The sequence below is a fragment of the Chiloscyllium plagiosum genome, unplaced genomic scaffold (genome assembly GCF_037043375.1).
Source record: "Chiloscyllium plagiosum isolate Xiang-an unplaced genomic scaffold, Cpla_swu_hap1 HiC_scaffold_31, whole genome shotgun sequence".
NCBI lineage: Eukaryota > Metazoa > Chordata > Chondrichthyes > Orectolobiformes > Hemiscylliidae > Chiloscyllium > Chiloscyllium plagiosum.
Genome location: NW_028270169.1, coordinates 56,929,720 through 56,950,559, shown reverse-complemented (window position 1 = coordinate 56,950,559; position 20,840 = coordinate 56,929,720). Strand labels below are relative to the sequence as shown.

The following is a 20,840-nucleotide window of genomic DNA, read 5'->3' as shown; positions in this document are numbered from 1 at the left end:
TCCAATACTGCTTGTCTACATGAGGCATGCAGGAAATAATGCAGTAAGAAACAGTACCGGCAATACACCAGACATGCACTACCTTTCTGACAAATGCTTGACTACCTCTGTAGTGATAAACGGCTCCACTTCGGGATGGCAGGCAGTGACCAGTGGGGTACCGCAGGGATCCGTGCTGGGACCACAGCTTTTTACAATATATGTTAATGATATAGAAGATGGTATCAGCAATAACATTAGCAAATTTACTGATGACACAAAGCTGGGTGGCAGGGTGAAAAGTGATGAGGATGTTAGGAGATTACAGGGTGACCTGGACAAGTTAGGTGAGTGGGCAGATGCATGGCAGATGCAGTTTAATGTGGATAAATGTATGGTTATCCACTTTGGTAGCAAGAACAGGAAGGCAGACTACTACCTCAATGGAATCAATTTATGTAAAGGGGCAGTACAGAGAGATCTGGATGTTCTTGTCCACCAGTCCATGAAGGCAAGCATGCAGGTACAGCAGGTAGTGAAGAAGGCTAATAGCATGCTGGCCTTCATAACAAGAGGAATTGAGTATAGAAGCAAAGAGGTGCTTCTGCAGCTGTACAGGGCCCTGGTGAGACCACACCTGGAGTACTGTGTGCAGTTCTGGTCTCCAAATTTGAGAAAAGACATTCTGGCTATTGAGGGAGTGCAGCGTAGGTTCATGAGGTCAATTCCTGAAATGGCAGGATTACCTTACACTGAAAGACTGAAGCAACTGGGCTTGTATACCCTTGAGTATCGAAGATTGAGAGGGGACCTGATTGAAATGTATAAGATTATGAAAGGATTGGACACTCTGGCAGTAGGAAACATATTTCCACTGATGGGTGAGTGCTGAACCAGAGGACACAGCTTAAATATACGGGGTAGACCATTTAGGACAGAGCTCAGGAGAAACTTCTTCACCCAGAGAATGATGGCTGTGTGGAATGCTCTGTCCTAGAGGGCAGTGGAGGCCCACTCTCTGGATTCATTTAAGAAGGAGTTGGATAGATCGCTCAAAGATAGTGGAATCAAGTGTTATGGAGATAAGGCAGGAACTGGATACTGATTAGGAATGATCAGCCATGATTATATTGAATGGCGGTGCAGGCTCGAAGGGCTGAATGGCCTACTCCTGCACCTATTGTCTATTGTCTCTCTAAATCTCTGTTTACGTTAAAATCCCTCATGAGTAGTACTCTGGCTTTGTTACATATTGCCTAGTTTTCTGCATTTTTGCCATCCAGGACTTCAGAGCTGCTACCAGGCGGTCTGTACATCACACCTATTACAATTTTAGTACTTCGACTATTCCTCAGTTCCACCCACACGGTCTCCACTGAATGCGTTCCCTTCATTATGTCCTCCGTCATCATTGAAAGAATTTTGGTTCTCATCATGGAGGCTACTCCACCACCTCTGCCATTTTCCATATCCGTCCTATACCACTATCCTATAACCTCGGTCTTCGCAATTATCCTTCTGGAGACCACCTTTTGCTTTGCTCAATCTGCAGCACACTCTCCGTGGTCAATATCTCACACCAGAGTGCTCCACCATTCAAACTGATTACCATCGATCCACCTCAACTGCACCTCCCTTCCAGAATTCCCTGAGCTACCAAAACTCCATCCACTGACACTTAAGTATCCTCAACAGTAGAACACACACCATTCTCTGGAGAATATCATTCTAAAGATTAACAACACAATAACTGTCGAAAGTTCACCTCATCTCAGTCTGAAATTATAGGAAATACAGTCTGAAAATCCAAGTCATTGGCACCTATTGCTTCTGCTTTATCCACCCGACTGTTAATGAACACAACATTCTCCTGCATTTAGTCCAACATGAGTTCCCTTTCCTCAAAGCATCTTGACAGTGTCTTAACCGTGCACTAAGATAATCATACCGTTTTAAGATTTCCAAAGTAATATCCTTACTCACTAATGTCATTCTGTCATCCTTAAATGTCAGGGGCTACTCCTCTTTCCAAATTCCACCTTACTATTGTTAATAGTCTGCACTCTGCAAATGTTATTTCTCTACCTTGGTCAACTTGTACCTAAGGCATGGTGATGTCAATTAGATCGAACCATTCATCTCCATTTGTGCCATTATTACGGCAAACTTGTTGTGAGGGCTTCGGCTGTTCAGAGAATAAGCCTTGATTTTTGTACCTGGCAAATGCTCACTCTTTGCACTTATCTTATTATTTGCCGCTGATGTATAATAATCATTACAAGGATTGAACTTGCTGTGTTTGCTGACCCATTCTTCCTGCCTTAACCATATCGATACACCGTTGTATGAACTCGCCTGGTGAGTGCAGATATTGTAAAACTCCCTTCACCTGACAAGCCCTCACCACAACGTTGTAGCTTTCATGCCCTATCCACACCACTAGTTAGACGATTGTTAGAAAACAGGGGAACGCTGATATCGATCGGGGAAGCGTGATCATCGAAAGAGAGGCATCACTTGACAAAAAACACCGTTTATGCTCTTCAATAAAAACCTTGCTGCTTTGGTGTTCCTGGGGCGTTTGCTCCAATCTCAAGCAGTAATGATGTGTTTGTATATTGGGGGAAGAAGTTGAATAATGAAATTCGGCAAGAAAAAATGAGACAGAGAGACGAAGCGAGTAGTTAAAAGGACGTTGCTTGATGAATGGGAGTGTGAGAGTGCGAAGTTGGGAGCAGCCTCTGGTGGCTGCAAAAGCCTACTGCACCTGGTATTCCCAGGCAGTCTCCCATCCAAGTACTAACCAGGCCTGAGTCTGCTTAGCTTCCGAGATCAGACGAGATCGGGCGTTTTCAGACTAGTATGGCCGTAGGCACTCACCCCTCCAATTTCTGCTTCCTTAAAGGCGCACACTGCTGCATTTACAACAACTTTTTGCTGTTCAATCACACTGCACCAAAGCATTTCTTTTTCCTTTGCCTTTCTATTCTCCCATCTCCATCTTTAGCTCCTCTACTTCACCCCCCCCCCCCACACACACACACAGACGTTTATTACACAACAGGATCAACTCTTTCACACTCACTCCACTCCATTTCATGCCCGTACAATCTGCTTTTCAAATAAACTCCTTTCCAAATTAGAACCACAGCAACATACTCACACCACAACGCTGTTTAGCCCCTACAACCTCTGCCTCCATTCAATCACATCATGGCTCAGCTCTCGCCCAACTTCATATGCAAGCCTCTGGCCCTTGCTACCTTGGCTTCACAAACATTTATCTCCCTCACATTTCAATTTAACAACTCATCCAGCATCCACTGCGCTTTATCACAAAACGCTTACTAAAATCCACCATCCTATGTGTGCACGACGGCTTCCTCACATCTCTACGCAACCCTCCGGCCCTAAGTCTCACGCTATGTCCCTTCATTCTACAATCCCCAACCAGTAAAAATCGTTTATCGTTATCTCCCTTCTCTTTTCCTATTCATGTCTTCAAGACTTTCATCACACCACCCATTCACATTCTCAATTCTACAGACCACAGGCCTAAATGACATGATCTCTCCTTCCATCTTAACCATGCAAGTCCAGGTATCGTTCTGGTAAATCAATTTTCTACTCCTTTCAGAAGGTGTGCTGCCCAGATCCGCTCACAGTTCTCCAAGTGGGGTCTATCTAACCAGGGTTTTGTAGAACTGCAGCATAACTTCGGCACCCTTCTACTCCAGTCCTCTACTTAGAAAGAACGTCGAAATCCAATACTGCTTGTCTCCATGAGGCATTCAGGACATAATGCAGTAAGAAACAGTACCGGCAATACACCAGACATGCACTACCTTTCTGACAAATGCTTGACTACCACTCTAAATCTCTGTTCACGTTAAAATCCCTCATGAGTAGTACTCTAGCTTTGTTACATATTGTTGAAAATGTGTCGGGAATGGAGGTTGGGTTGGTGGGGGGTGTGGACCTGACGAGGGAGTCATGGAGGGTCTTTTCGGAACGCTGACAGGGGAGGGGAGGGAAATATATCCCTGGTGGTGGGGTCCGTTTGGAGGTGGCAGAAATGACGACGGATGATACGCTGTATATGGAGGTTGGTGGGGTGGTAGGTGAGGACCAGGGGGGTTCTGTCCTGGTGGCGATTGGAGGGCCGGGGCTCCAGGGCGGAGGAGCGGGAAGTGGAGGAGATGCGGTGGAGAGCATCGTCGATCACATCTGGGGGGAATTTGCGGTCTTTGAAGAAGGAGGCTATCTGGGTTGTAACAGGTAAGACCACTCCCTCCGTGACTCCCTTGTCAGGTCCACACCCCCCACCAACTGAACCTCCACTCCCGTCACCTTCCCCTGACTTCCCTCCAAGGCCCCAAGGGATCCTTCCATATCCGTCACAAATTCACCTGCACCTCTACACACATCATTTATTGCATCCACTGCACCCGATGTGACCTCTACACTGGGGAGACAGGCTGCCTAATTGCGGAACGTTTCAGAGAACACCTCTGGGACACCCGGACCAACCAACCCAACCACCCCGTGGCTCAACACTTCAACTCCCCCTCCCACCCCACCAAGGACATGCAGATCCTTGGACTCTTCCATCGCCAGACCATAGCAACACGACGGTTGGAGGAAGAGTGCCTCATCTTCCACCTCGGCAACCTACAACCACAAGGGATGAACTCAGATTTCACCTGTTTCCCCATTTCCCCTCCCCCCATCTTGTCTCAGTCAAATCCCTCGAACTCAGCACCGCCTTCCTAACCTGCAAACTTCTTCCTGACCTCTCCGCCCCCACCCCCACTCCGGCCTATCACCCTCACCTTGACCTCCTTCCACCTATCGCATTTCCAACTCCCCTCCCCAAAGTCCCTACTCCCTGCCTTTTATCTTAGCCTGCTGGACACACTTTCCTCATTCCTGAAGAAGGGCTCATGCTCGAAACGTCGATTCTACTGCTACTTGGATGCTGCCTGACCTGCTGCACTTTTCCAGCAACACATTTTCAGCTCTGATCTCCAGCATCTGCAGTCCTCAGTTTCTCCTCGAAGATTTGTTACATATTGCCTCTAGTTTTCTGCATTTTTACCATCCAGGACTTCAGAGCTGCTACCAGGCGGTCTGTACATCACACCTATTACAATTTTAGTACTTCGACTATTCCTCAGTTCCACCCACACCGTCTCCACTGAATGTGTTCCCTTCATTATGTCCTCCCTCATCATTGAAAGAATTTTGGTTCTCATCACGGAGGCTACTCCACCACCTCTGCCATTTTCCATATCCGTCCTATACCACTATCCTATAACCTCGGTCTTCGCAATTATCCTTCTGGAGACCACCTTTTGCTTTGCTCAATCTGCAGCACACCGTTGTATGAACTCGCCTGGTGAGTGCAGATATTGTAAAACTCCCTTCACCTGACAAGCCCTCACCACAACATTGTTGCTTTTCAGGCCCTATCCACACCACTAGTTAGACGACTGTTAGAAAACAGGGGAACGCTGACATCGATCAGGGAGGTGTGATCACCGAAAGTGAGGCATCACTTGACAAAAAACACCATTTGTGCTCTTCAATAAAAATACTTGCGGCTTTGTTGTTCCTGGGGCGTTTGCTCCAATCTCAAGCAGTAATGATGTGTTTGTATATTGGGGGAAGAAGTTGAACAATGAAATTCGGCAAGAAAAAGTGAGACAGAGAGACAGAGAGACGAAGCGAGTAGTTAAAAGGACGTTGCTTGATGAATGGGAGTGAGAGAGTGCAAAGCTGTGAGCAGCCTCTGGGGGCTGCAAAAGCCTACTGCACCTGGTATTCCCAGGCGGTCTCCCATCCAAGTACTAACCAGGCCTGAGTCTGCTTAACTTCCGAGATCAGACGAGATCGGGCGTTTTCAGACTAGTATGGCTGTAGGCACACACAGTGCCAATTTCTGCTTCCTTAAAGGCGCACACTGTTGCATTTACAACAACTTTTTGCCATTCAATCACACTGCACCAAAGCATTTCTTTTTCCTTTGCCTTTCTATTCTCCCATCTCCATCTTTAGCTCCTCTACTTCACCCCCCCCCCCCACACACACACACAGACGTTTATTACACAACAGGATCAACTCTTTCACACTCACTCCACTGCATTTCATGCCCATACAAGCTGCTTTACAAATAAACTCCTTTCCAAATTAGAACCACAGCAACATACACACACCACAACGCTGTTTAGCCCCTACAACCTCTGCCTCCATTCAATCACATCATGGCTCAGCTCTCGCCCAACTTCATATGCAAGCCTCTGGCCCTTGCTACCTTGGCTTCACAAACATTTATCTCCCTCACATTTCAATTTAACAACTCATCCAGCATCCACTGCGCTTTGTCACAAAACGCTTACTAAAATCCACCATCCTATGTGTGCACGACGGCTTCCTCACATCTCTACGCAACCCTCCGGCCCTAAGTCTCACGCTATGTCCCTTCATTCTACAATCCCCAACCAGTAAAAATCGTTTATCGTTATCTCCCTTCTCTTTTCCTATTCATGTCTTCAAGACTTTCATCACACCACCCATTCACATTCTCAATTCTACAGACCACAGGCCTAAATGACATGATCTCTCCTTCCATCTTAACCATGCAAGTCCAGGTATCATTCTGGTAAATCAATATTCCACTCCTTTCAGAAGGTGTGCTGCCCAGATCCGCTCACAGTTCTCCAAGTGGGGTCTATCTAACCAGGGTTTTGTAGAACTGCAGCATAACTTCGGCATCCTTCTACTCCAGTCCTCTACTTAGAAAGGACAGCAATCTGTTCGCTTTCTGGATTATTTTCTGTACGTGTCCGTGACATTTTAAAGATGTGTGCACCTGAAACCCCAAGTCTCCTTGGACGTGCACTTCATACCATCCAGAAAAATACCTTGATCTGTCCATTCTTGATCCAAAAATGGATAGCCTCACTATTGCTTTCATTCAAATGCTTTTGCCATAGTTTTGCCCATTGACTTAATCTATCAGTATCCCCTTGCAATTTTATGCTGTCATCCATACAGTCTACAATGCAGCCTAACTTTGTGTCATCCACAAATTATGATATATGACTTTCTGTGCCATTATCCATTTCCTTAACAAATAACATCAACAATTGAGGCCCTAACACAAGTCCTTGTGAGACACAACTGGTTACATCCTGCCAATTGACTACCTACCCATTATCTCTACTTTCTGTCGCCTGCCACTCAAACAATTTCCTAGCCGTGTCAGGAATTTGCCCTCAATTCTGTTGGCTTCTACCTACGTAAGTGGACTTTGTCAAATGCCTTCTGGAAGTCCATGTGAACAACATCTATTGACATTATTCCCTGACAACTACCTTAGTCCCCTCTTCAAAACCTCTGCACCTACCTGTCATGTGGCTCTCCCTGATTAACTCAACAATTTTTGAGGTGCTCACTTATCCCAGCCTTGATTATAGACTCCAACAAATTCCCTGCCATAGGTGCTAAGCTCCATGCTCTGCAATTCGCGAGTTTTCCGGGTTCTCCACTCTTAAAAAGCGCGACTGACACGTGCAAGAATCCAATCCGGAGCGACGACTCCTGTATCCCGGGAATTCTGAACGATTACAGTTCGGGTTTCTCTGACCCGCTTGTCTACTTGTTTTAACACCCGCCGATGGAATCCGCCAAATCCCAGGCATTTGTCACCCTTTGATTCCAGTCATTTCCTCATTATCGATGTTTTACTCACCTTAGTTTTATTCAGTACCTGTTTCCCATCCACTATTAATTTCCTCAGGACTTCTGGCAGGCTATCCTCTTTTCCCACTGTAAATACAAAAGCAAAAGCATCCCAATTTGCCCAGAGGGCAGTTAAGAATTAACCAGATTAGTGTGGGTCCAGAGTCGATGTAGCCCATCCCAGATAAGGGTAGTGAATTTCCTTTCCTAAAGGACATTAGTGAATCAGACGAGCTTTTGATTTGATTTGACTTATTATTGTCACATCTTCTGACATATGCTAAAACATCAGCGTAATAGAACAGATTTCTTAATATAGCATTACAGCTACACAGAGGATGCAGTGAAAGATTAGCTCCAATATATGTCTATTCATAAGTCTGCTAACAGTGGGGAAGAAGCTGTTCTTAAATTGTATTAACAACACAGTAATTACATAGTCACCATGAAAACCACGGTTTGATTTCAGATTTGCAATGAACTGGAAATTAACTGTGATTTGAACCCAAAGCATTCACCTGGGGTTGTGAATCAATAGTCCAGTGGCATTACCACTACTTCCCCTCATGCTTCAGTCCTGGGCATGTAGCTACACAGAGCGCTGTTTGGGAGTGTCAGGATTTAACCTAGCAACAATGAAGGAACAATGATATATTTCCCAACCAGGATGGTCACTCTCTTAAGAGGGGATCTTACCGGTGGCATACTCCCATCTATCTGCTACCCTTGTCCTTTGAACGATTGGATGTATGAGAAAAATGGATGACCTACTGAAATGCATCGTGTAGTTGATGTCAGTCATGAAGGAAGTGGTTAGGGTATTAATTATGCAGACAATTTATTCTAGATGGCGTTGACCATCTCAAATGTTGCTGGAGATGCACTCAAGAGAAAACGAGGACTGCAGATGCTGGAGATCAGAGTCAAAGAGTGGTGCTGGAAAGGCACAGCAGATCAGGCATAAGTCCTTCATCAGAAACGCACTCAGCAGTATTCTAGCAAATGCACAGATATCTTTCTCTGCACAAATAGAAGAATGACTACAAAATTTAACTAGCTGGAAGGTATATGGGGTACCCAAAAGGTCCTAAAATAATTGCAAGACTATCTGCCTGTACCTCCACAGTGCTGCTTGCTCCCCATACCCTTTAATCTTCAACCCATTAAATTCCATTTCAAAGAATTTAAGAATGCAATAATAGATTTCACACCTGAGTCTACCAAAGCTACAAAAGATGAGCACTCGAAATGAATTCTTTTTATATAGCTGCCATTTCTAGGAATTATATAATGCCAAAATGCTCCTTACCGTTTCTTTTGTGCTCGTAAGGTCAGCGTTTTATGCTGACCCCGTGTCTTGCTAGGCCATTTTAGAGGATTCACAGGTAGGCCAAACTAGGTAAGGGTAGCAGATTTCCTTCTCTAAAGCAGACATTAATGAACACTATTGGCTTTTACAACATTCAATGCTGGTCACCCCTCACTGAGACTGGCTTTCAACTCTGGATTTCTTTTTCCATGGTGAGATTTGAACCTGCTGCCTGGAAGAGATGCATCATTAGTTCAGCAACATTACACCACCCCAACCCAAGAAATCAGAGGAACCACAGTTTAACATCATGTTTAATCAATACTTCATTTTTAAGAAACATCTGAGGCCAATGACATTGTGAGGAGAAAATAATTCGGTTCTTGTGCTCACACACACACTTCCATAATTAGAATACAATTCAGAGGCACCGTTTTGGCCATTTAGCATCCCAGACTACTTTGTACATAATATAGAGATGGGATGCTAATTACACAGAGCCATTCAGTACCAAAGAACATCTTTGTACAAAACCTATTGTGAAATAATTTAAAGCCCAGGATCATTCTGCCATTTAACAAGCATTATCATCGCAGGACGATCTTTGCCAGGAGGTGGAGAGACGATGTTAATTGGATACATCAATGATTAACACTTTACAAAACTCTTCAAATTTTCAAGGAACTTGATATACTCCTGGTGTTCCAAAGCTGTGCTCAGCTCAACCAGTTCATCAGCAAAAGTGTTATCAATCCCACGGTCTGCCAGGAAGTCCATCAGGTGATCATAGAGGGCCTGTGGGAGACAGAGGTTAGGGTCTGCATGTGACAAACAGCAGGTATTCATGACTAAAACTGAGGGGTGTGTGTGTGTTAGAAGCTTAAAACACAAGTATCTCCAAAACAGCTACTGGATGGTTAAAGTGCAAATATGGTCGTGCTGTCTCTAAAGTATTGAGGAACATCACTGACAAACCTATAACATTGCTCCCGCATATATCAGCCCGCAAGATCAAATCACACCCTACGAAATGCTAAAACTCATTTAACTCAACTTGAAAACTTTGACAGCATGACTGATCGGAATGCTGTACACATCCGCAGCAATGTGAAGTGAAGGTAGGATCAGGAGCTGATGATGGCCTTTGTGGTTGGATAACACATCAACACATCACAAAGGTTTATACACAGGAAGCTTCTTGGACTGCACCAAAAAGGTGAGCAGCTCCTGTTGAAATACTGCACCAAGGAGACCCCAATAGCAGTAGAGGACGCTGAAGGCGGATAGCAAATCCAGCAAAGTATTCAAGTGGAGCAGAAAACACCTTCGCCTGATGCCAGAAAAGAGTTTGTATTGGAAACTCTCTCCAGAATTTCAAATTCCTACATGCTTTGATAGTTACAAAGACTCAACAAGTTGCTTGCCCCCACTCACCCAGTCCAGGGAGTCTGTATTAAGGGTATAGCTGGTGTCTTTCCAATCATCTTCTCCCGTGGGCTGAAAGCTGACCTCTCTGATGGCAAAGATGTCACTGTCATCCTCCTCGCCACGCCCAATCTGTAACCGATTCAGACATTTTACACATCAAAATGGACAATGAATGAACAATCAGACTTCAAACAGTGTACCAAGAGTAGCCATACTAAGGATTTCTATCACAGCTTCTCTAATTAAGACACATTCTCATTTGGACAGGGATAACCAAGCCACTTGTTGTCAGGTCAGTATCCCAAACTTCCAAAACAACTCCATTGTGGAAGCACCAACCAAGAACTGTAGTAATCCAAGGCTCACCCACATTCTCCTTGGGCATTAAGGAATAAGTTAATAGATGTAGTGTCAATTCAGTGGAGTTTTTCCAATTCCCCACAGCACGTTCTTAGTCTTCTCATATCCTCCTGCAGGATCTGTATTTAAAAAGGTCAACATGCGCTCAACCTCATCTTGTGACTCCAATAAAAAAGTGATGTAAAAAGGCCCCGTCTCTTTGAATATCATCTCCTGTTGCTCTGCTTGTACCACTCCACCCCACAGGACACTGGTGATCAGTTTTATCACCAGTCCGCAAATGTACCTGTTCCAAAAGATAGTAGTCCAAATAAACCTGTTGAACCATAATCTGGTATTGTGAGATTTTTAACTTTGTCCACCTCAGTCCAACAACAGCACCTGGATATCACAATTGCACATTGCAAGGTCTAGTTTGATGTTAAGAAAGATCATTCTTTATCTCAAGTGAAATTAGTTCATGACCATCCTACAGGGCAAGAACTGCTCCTGATTTGCTTTTTGTTGATTAAAGCCCTCCATCCTGCTACTTTAATTTGAAACATCAGGGGTTAAGAAACCAAATCAGTTTAGGGACTATGAATCCTGCAGCACATAACACCTCCTGACTCCCCAAAGCCTCTATACCATCTACAAGGCACAATGATGAGATACTCCCCACTTGCTTGGATAAATGCATCTCCAACAATACTCAAGCAGCTCAATATCCTCCAAGACAAAGCAGTTTGATCAGCACCCCATCTATCACTAAAGCATACTAGCAGCAGTATGTATGATACACTGCAGCAACTTTACAAGGATCATTCAAAAATACCCCTCAAACCTGCAATCTCTACCACCCAGAGGAAAAGGGCAGCAGATAAAAGGGAACACCACTCCTTGCGTGTTCTTGCCAAAGGTAGAATCCGGCATGACTTGTGAATTACAACACTGTCCCTTTACTCTCATTAGGAAGTCGCCCTGGAACTCCCTCCGTGACAGCTGTGGGTGCTTCTACACCACAGAGACAACAGCAGATCAAGAAAGAAGCACACCACCACTTCCCTGGGCAGTAGTGCTCGAGGTGGGCAATAAAAGCTGGTGCTGCTACGTGCCTCCACTATTTGCTCTTCCCAAACAATTTAAGTCATCTGGCTCTGCTACTACAATCCCATTCTAATGAATTCTGACTGCTTTCTGGTCATACCCCAGTTGGCACTGTAAACAGATGATAGAATCCCTGCAGTATGGCAGCAGGCCACTCAGTCCATCAAGCCACACTGACCCCCCAAAGAGCACCCCACCCAGAACCATTCCCCCGTACCTGATCCCTGTAACCCTGCAATTACTATAGCTAATCCACCTAGCCTGCTCATCTCTGGACTGTAGGAGGTAAATGGAGCACCCAGAGGAAACATACACAGACACAGGGAGAACGTGCAAACTCCACACAGAAAATTGCCCGATGATGGAATCGAACCTAGGTCCTGGCACTGAGGCAGCAGTGCTAACCACTGAGCCATCTTGCAACCCTCTGGGAAACTAAGGGAGGGAAATAAATGCTGGTTTATCCGGTGATGCCAACATCCCACAGGGATCTCAAATGCACAGCCTCAAAAAGGACAATGAAAGCAGACTGAATAAAAACATTAAAAAGGCAACTGGACAACTACTCAAAAGGGAAAATGCACATGTTTACAACAGCAAAGCCTTGGAGTGGGAGAAGACAGAGAACAAAGTGAAAATCCAGAATTGACTTTCCAACCAACGCTCAGCAGGAATACCCACCTCATCTTCAGGATAGTGGCAATCAAAAACTAGACTCTAGTTATTCGACAGCTTGGTCACTTCCACAACAAAGTTTGGGGTTGAGATGATTTCAGGCTGCAAAAGAATTCAATTATTTGTTAGACAGAAGATGACATTAGATTTTTTTTATTCTGTTGTTTAGATATAAAGAGCTAAAATTCCAAGAAACCAACCTCCTGACAGACCCAGCTGCTTTCTAAACTGGGAATAGACAAGAAGCAAAATTCAATGAAATCTCAGACTTTTGATTTACCCCACTCCCTTCCTCACTCTCACCACCACTAGCTGTATCCTTTCTTCCAATAATCCTCTCCAGCCAACTCAATCTTTTGACATATTCCTTATGCAAATCAATGCTTCAATAGCTAAATTTTAATCATTTAATTTTAAATTGGAAGCCTTGGAGGACTGGGAATCAGTGTGGTCAGCAAGTACAGGGTGAAAAGTGAGAATTAGGACAGAGGCAGCAGCATTTAGATTAATGGAGGGTGAAAGATGAGAAGCTGGACAGAGCATTCGAATGGTCTAGTCTAGATGCAATAACAGCACGGGTGAGGAATACAACATGCTGAGGTGGGTTGATGAAAGTGGGGGTATGTTTGATGGAAAAATATGCAATCTTTGCAAAGAAATAGTTATTCTAAGTACTTTATCCATTTGATTAATCACCTTAAAAGTCAATTAGATTACACCACAATTTTCTACATTCGCCACTCTCTGCAAGTGGCATTGAGCACAGATACAACTTCTTCATATCTCAGTGGAACAGGTATTGGGCCTCTCCTTTCTCAGGCCTGCTTCATAATATCCTTGGCCTGCTTCCTGTTACTTAAAGTTGAAGCTTCAGAACTCCTCCACTGTCAGTGTTACCTCCTATGCGTTGTTTTGACTTTTCCACCAACTCAAAACACATCTTTAGATCAAAAAACTATAAACTACCCAAGAGACTGATTAGTAAGGTTAAATCTCATGGAAGCAGAAAATATGTTGCTGGAAAAGCGCAGCAGGTCAGGCAGCATCCAAGGAGCAGGAGAATCGACGTTTCGGGCATGAGCCCTTTCTTCAGGAATGAGGAAAGTGTGTCCAGCAGGTTAAGATAAAAGTTAGGGAGGATGGACTTGGGGGAGGGGCATTGGAAATGCGATAGCTGGAAGGAGGTCAAGGTGAGGGTGCTAGGCCGGAGTGGGGGTGGGGGCAGAGAGGTCAGGAACCACTAGTTAGACGATTGTTAGAAAACAGGGTAACACGGTCATCGATCAGGGAAGCGTGCTCATCGAAAGTGAGGCATAACTTGACAAAAACCACGGTCTGTGCTCTTCAATAAAAGAAACTTGCTGTCATGGTGTTCCTGGCGCGTTTGCTCCAATCTCAAGCAGTAATGATGTTTTTCTGTATTGGGGGAAGAAGCTGAACAATGAAATTGGGCAAGAAAAAGTGAGACAGAGAGTAGTTAAAGGGACATTGCTTGATGAATGGGAGTGTGAGAGTGCGAAGCAGGGAGCAGCCTCTGGTGGCTTCCAAAGCCTACTGCACCTGATATTCCCAGGGGGTCTCCCATCCAAGTACTACCGAGGCCAGAGTCTGCTTAGCTTGCGAGAACAGACGCTTTCAGACTAGTATGGCCGTAGGCATGCACTGCTTCAACTTCTGCATCCTTAAAGGCACACACTGCTGCATTTACAACAACGTTTTGCCATTCACACTGCACCAAAGCATTTCTTTTTCCTTTGCCTTTCTATTCTCCCATCTCCATCTTTAGCTCCTCTACTTCACCCCCCCCACACACCACGCACACATACACAGACGTTTTTTACACAACAGGATCAACTCTTTCACACTCACTCCACTCCATTTCATGCCCATACAAGCTGTTGTACAAATAAACTCCTTTCCAAATTAGAACCACAGCAACATACACACACCACAACGCTGTTTAGCCCCTACAACCTCTGCCTCCATTCAATCACATCATGGCGCAGCTCTCGCCCAACTTCATATGCAAGCCTCTGGCCCTTGCTACCTTGGCTTCACAAACATTTATCTCCCTCACATTTCAATTTAACAACTCATCCAGCATCCACTGCGCTTTGTCACAAAACGCTTACTAAACTCCACCATCCTATGTATGCACGACGGCTTCCTCACATCTCTACGCAACCCTCCGGCCCTATGTCTCACGCTATGTCCCTTCATTTTACAATCCCCAACCAGTAGAAATCGTTTATCGTTATCTCCCTTCTCTTTTCCTATTCATGTCTTCAAGACTTTCATCATACCACCCATTCACATTCTCAATTCTACAGACCACAGGCCGAAATGACATGATCTCTCCTTCCATCTTAACCATGCAAGTCCAGGTATCATTCTGGTAAATCAATATTCTACTCCTTTCAGAAGGTGTGCTGCCCAGATCCGCTCACAGTTCTCAAAGTGGGGTCTATCTAACCAGGGTTTTGTAGAACTGCAGCATAACTTCGGCATCCTTCTACTCCAGTCCTCTACTTAGAAAGGACGTCGAAATCCAATACTGCTTGTCCACATGAGGCATACAGGACATAATGCAGTAAGAAACAGTACCGGCAATACACCAGACATGCACTACCTTTCTGACAAATGCTTGACTACCACTCTAAATCTCTGTTCACGTTAAAGTCCCTCATGAGTAGTACTCTAGCTTTGTTACATATTGCTGAAAATGTGTTGCTGGAAAAGCGCAGCAGGTCAGAGAGCATCCAAGGAACAGGAGAATCGAAGTTTCGGGCATGAGCCCTTCTCCAGGAATGAGGAAAGTGTGTCCAGCAGGTTAAGTTAAAAGGTAGGGAGGAGGGACTTGGGGGAGGGGCATTGGAAATGCGATAGGTGGAAGGAGGTCAAAGTGGGGGTGATAGGCCGGAGTGGGGGTGGGGGCAGAGAGGTCAGGAAGAAGATTGCAGGTTAGGAAGGCGGTGCTGAGTTTGAGGAATTTGACTGAGACAAGGTGGGGGGAGGGGAAATGGGAAACAGGAGAAATCTGAGTTCATCCCTTGTGGACGGAGGGTTCCTAGGCGGAAGATGAGGCGCTCTTCCTCCAACCGTCGTGTTGCAATGGTCTGGCGATGGAGAAGTCCAAGGACCTGCATGTCCTTGGTGGAGTGAGAGGGGGAGTTGAACTGTTGAGCCACGGGGTGGTTGGGCTGGTTGGTCCGGGTGTTCTCTGAAACGTTCCGCAAGTAGGCGGCCTGTCTCCCCAATATAGAGGAGGCCACATCGGGTGCAGTGGATACAATAAATGATGTGTGTGGAGGTGCAGGTGAATTTGTGGCGGATTAGGAAGGATCCCTTGGAGGGAAGTCAGGGGAAGGTGCCGGGAGTGGAGGTTGGGTTGGTGGGGGGTGTGGACCTCACGAGGGTGTCACGGAGGGAGTGGTATTTTCGGAACGCCGATAGGGGAGGGTAGGGAAATATATCCCTGGTGGTGGGGTCCATTGGGAGATGGCAGAAATGACGACGGATAATACGCTGTATATGGAGTTTGGTGGGGTGGTAGGTGAGGACCAGTGGGGTTCTGTCCTGGTGGCGATTGGAGGGCAGTGCTCCAGGGTGGAGGAGGGGGAAGTGGAGGAGATTCGGTGGAGAGCATCGTCGATCACGTCTGGGGGGAAATTGCAGTCTTTCAAGAAGGAGGCCATCTGTGTTGTACGGTATTGGAACTGATCCCTCGTCAGGTAAGATAACTCCCTCCGTGACTCCCTTGTCAGGTCCACACCCCCCACCAACCCAACCTCCACTCCCGGAACCTTCCACTGACTTCCCTCCAAGGGATCCTTCCATATCCGCCACAAATTCACCTGCACCTCCACACACATCATTTATTGCATCCACTGCACCCGATGTGGCCTCCTCTAAATTGGGGAGACAGGCCGCCTACTTGCGGAACGTTTCAGAGAACACCTCTGGGACACCAGACCAACTAACCCAACCACCCCGTGGCTCAACACTTCAACTCCCCCTCTCACTCCACCAAGGACAAGCAGGTCCTTGGACTCCTCCATCGCCAGACCATAGCAACACGACGGTTGGAGGAAGAGCGCCTCGTCTTCTGCCTAGGAACCCTCCAACCACAAGGGATGAACTCAGATTCTCCTGTTTCCCCATTTCCCCTCCCCCCACCTTGTCTCAGTCAAATCCCTTGAACTCAGCACCGCCTTCCTAACCTGCAAACTTCTTCCTGACCTCTCCACCCCCACCCCCACTCCGGCCTATCACCCTCACCTTGACCTCCTTCTACCTATCGCATTTCCAATGCCCCTCTCCGAAGTCCCTCCTCCCTAACTTTTATCTGAACCTGCTGGACACACTTTCCTCCTTCCTGAAGAAGGGCTCATGCTCGAAACGTCGATTCTCCTCTTCCTTGGATGCTGCCTGACCTGCTGCGCTTTTCCAGCAACACATTTTCAGCTCTGATCTCCAGCATCTGCAGTCCTCACTTTCTCCTCGAAGATTTGTTACATATTGCCTCTAGTTTTCTGCATTTTTACCATCCAGGACTTCAGAGCAACTACCAGGCGGTCTGTACATCACACCTATTACAATTTTAGGACTTTGACTATTCCTCAGTTCCACCCACAAGGTCTCCACTGAATGCGTTCCCTTCATTATGTCCTCCCTCATCATTGAAAGAATTTTGGTTCTCATCACGGAGGCTACTCCACCACCTCTGCCATTTTCCATATCCGTCCTATACCACTATCCTATAACCTCGGTCTTCGCAATTATCCTTCTGGAGACCACCTTTTGCTTTGCTCAATCTGCAGCACACTCTCCGTGGTCAATATCTCACACCAGAGTGCTCCACCACTCAAACTGATTACCATCGATCCACCTCAACTGCACCTCCCTTCCAGAATTCTCTGAGCTACCAAAACTCCATCCACTGGCACTTAAGTATCCTCAACAGTAGAACACACACCACTCTCTGGAGAATATCATTCTAAAGATTAACAACACAATAACTGTCGAAAGTTCACCTCATCTCAGTCTGAAATTATAGGAAATACAGTCTGAATTCCAAGTCATTGGCACCTATTGCTTCTGCTTTATCCACCCGACTGTTAATGAACACAACATTCTCCTGCATTTAGTCCAACATGAGTTCCCTTTCCTCAAAGCATCTTGACAGTGTCTTAACCGTGCACTAAGATAATCATACCGTTTTAAGATTTCCAAAGTAATATCCTTACTCACTAATGTCATTCTGTCATCCTTAAATGTCAGGGGCTACTCCTCTTTCCAAATTCCACCTTACTATTGTTAATAGTCTGCACTCTGCAAATGTTATTTCTCTACCTTGGTCAACTTGTACCTAAGGCACGGTGATGTCAATTAGATCGAACCATTCATCTCCATTTGTGCCATTATTACGGCGAACTTGTTGTGAGGGCTTCGGCTGTTCAGAGAATAAGCCTTGATTTTTGTACCTGGCAAATGCTCACTCTTTGCACTTATCTTATTATTTGCCGCTGATGTATAATAATCATTACAAGGATTGAACTTGCTGTGTTTGCTGACCCATTCTTCCTGCCTTAACCATATCGATACACCGTTGTATGAACTCGCCTGGTGAGTGCAGATATTGTAAAACTCCCTTCACCTGACAAGCCCTCACCACAACGTTGTAGCTTTCATGCCCTATCCACACCACTAGTTAGACGATTGTTAGAAAACAGGGGAACGCTGATATCGATCAGGGAGGTGTGATCATCGAAAGTGAGGCATCACTTGACAAAAAACACCGTTTGTGCTCTTCAATAAAAACCTTGCTGCTTTGGTGTTCCTGGGGCGTTTGCTCCAATCTCAAGCAGTAATGATGTGTTTGTGTATTGGGGGAAGAAGTTGAACAATGAAATTCGGCAAGACAAAGTGAGACAGAGAGACAGAGAGACGAAGCGAGTAGTTAAAGGGACGTTGCTTGATGAATGGGAGTGAGAGAGTGCGAAGCTGGGAGCAGCCTCTGGTGGCTGCAAAAGCCTACTGCACCTGGTATTCCCAGGCGGTCTCCCATCCAAGTACTAACCAGGCCTGAGACCGCTTAGCTTCCGAGATCAGACGAGATCGGGCGTTTTCAGACTAGTATGGCCGTAGGCACTCACCGCTCCAATTTCTGCTTCCTTAAAGGCGCACACTGCTGCATTTACAACAACTTTTTGCTGTTCAATCACACTGCACCAAAGCATTTCTTTTTCCTTTGCCTTTCTATTCTCCCATCTCCATCTTTAGCTCCTCTACTTCACCCCCCCACACACACACACACACACAGACGTTTATTACACAACAGGATCAACTCTTTCACACTCACTCCACTGCATTTCATGCCCATACAAGCTGCTGCACAAATAAACTCCTTTCCAAATTAGAACCACAGCAACATACACACACCACAACGCTGTTTAGCCCCTCTGCCCCACAACCTCTGCCTCCATTCAATCACATCATGGCTCAGCTCTCGCCCAACTTCATATGCAAGCCTCTGGCCCTTGCTACCTTGGCTTCACAAACATTTATCTCCCTCACATTTCAATTTAACAACTCATCCAGCATCCACTGCGCTTTGTCACAAAACGCTTACTAAAATCCACCATCCTATGTGTGCACGACGGCTTCCTCACATCTTTACGCAACCCTCCGGCCCTAAGTCTCACGCTATGTCCCTTCATTCTACAATCCCCAACCAGTAGAAATCGTTTATCGTTATCTCCCTTCTCTTTTCCTATTCATGTCTTCAAGACTTTCATCATACCACCCATTCACATTCTCAATTCTACAGACCACAGGCCTAAATGACATGATCTCTCCTTCCATCTTAACCATGCAAGTCCAGGTATCATTCTGGTAAATCAATTTTCTACTCCTTTCAGAAGGTGTGCTGCCCAGATCCGCTCACAGTTCTCCAAGTGGGGTCTATCTAACCAGGGTTTTGTAGAACTGCAGCATAACTTCGGCATCCTTCTACCCCAGTCTTCTACTTAGAAAGGACAGCAATCTGTTCGCTTTCTGGATTATTTTCTGTACGTGTCCGTGACATTTTAAAGATGTATGCACCTGAAACCCCAAGTCTCCTTGGACGTGCACTTCATACCATCCAGAAAAATACCTTGATCTGTCCCTTCTTGATCCAAAAATGGATAGCCTCACTATTGCTTTCATTCAAATGCTTTTGCCATAGTTTTGCCCATTGACTTAATCTATCAATATCCCCTTGCAATTTTATGCTGTCATCTGTACAGTCTACAATGCAGCCTAACTTTGTGTCATCCACAAATTATGATATATGACTTTCTGTGCCATTATCCATTTCCTTAACAAATAATATCAATAATTGAGGCCCTAACACAAGTCCTTGTGAGACACAACTGGTTACATCCTGCCAATTGACAACCTACCCATTATCTCTACTTTCTGTCGCCTGCCACTCAAACAATTTCCTAGCCGTGTCAGGAATTTGCCCTCAATTCTGTTGGCTTCTACCTACGTAAGTGGACTTTGTCAAATGCCTTCTGGAAGTCCATGTGAACAACATCTATGGACATTATTCCCTGACAACTACCTTAGTCCCCTCTTCAAAACCTCTGCACCTACCTGTCATGTGGCTCTCCCTGATTAACTCAACAATCTTTGAGGTGCTCACTTATCCCAGCCTTGATTATAGACTCCCACAAATTCCCTGCCATAGGTGCTAAGCTCCATGCTCTGCAATTCCCGAGTTTTCCGGGTTCTCCACTCTGAAAAAGCGCGACTGACACGTGCAAGAATCCAATCCGGAGCGACGACTCCTGTATCCCGGGAATTCTGAACGATTACAGTTCGGGTTTCTCTGACCCGCTTGTCTCCTTGTTTTAACACCCGCCGATGGAATCCGCCAAATCCCAGGCATTTGTCACCCTTTGATTCCAGTCATTTCCTCATTATCGATGTTTTACTCCCGTTCATTTTATTCAGTCCCTGCTCCCCATCCACTATTAATTTCCTCAGGAGTTCTGGCAGGCTATCCTCCTTTCCCACTGTAAATACAGAAGCAAAAGCATCCCAATTTGCCCAGAGGGCAGTTAAGAATTAACCAGATTAGTGTGGGTCCAGAGTCGATGTAGCCCATCCCAGATAAGGGTAGTGAATTTCCTTTCCTAAAGGACATTAGTGAATCAGACGAGCTTTTTATTTGATTTGACTTATTATTGTCACATCTTCTGACATATGCTAA

General features: G+C 45.5%; 1 long non-coding RNA gene and 3 other non-coding genes across 4 annotated transcripts; all 4 read right to left on the bottom strand.

Moving 5' to 3' along the window:
- Positions 1 to 2,734: 2,734 nt before the first annotated feature.
- On the bottom strand, positions 2,735 to 2,853 carry LOC148141951 (5S ribosomal RNA). The gene has a single exon (XR_015752415.1). It is a non-coding gene; the product is annotated as a 5S ribosomal RNA (ribosomal RNA).
- Positions 2,854 to 5,784: 2,931 nt separating this feature from the next.
- On the bottom strand, positions 5,785 to 5,903 carry LOC148141950 (5S ribosomal RNA). The gene has a single exon (XR_015752424.1). It is a non-coding gene; the product is annotated as a 5S ribosomal RNA (ribosomal RNA).
- A 3,424-nt stretch (positions 5,904 to 9,327) lies between these two features.
- On the bottom strand, positions 9,328 to 18,751 carry LOC122546173 (uncharacterized). The gene is made up of 4 exons (XR_015752249.1): positions 18,736 to 18,751; positions 12,587 to 12,682; positions 10,466 to 10,588; positions 9,328 to 9,826 (listed from the first exon to the last, which is right to left on the bottom strand). It is a non-coding gene; the product is annotated as an uncharacterized LOC122546173 (long non-coding RNA).
- On the bottom strand, positions 18,611 to 18,729 carry LOC148141949 (5S ribosomal RNA). The gene has a single exon (XR_015752416.1). It is a non-coding gene; the product is annotated as a 5S ribosomal RNA (ribosomal RNA).
- Positions 18,752 to 20,840: the final 2,089 nt, after the last annotated feature.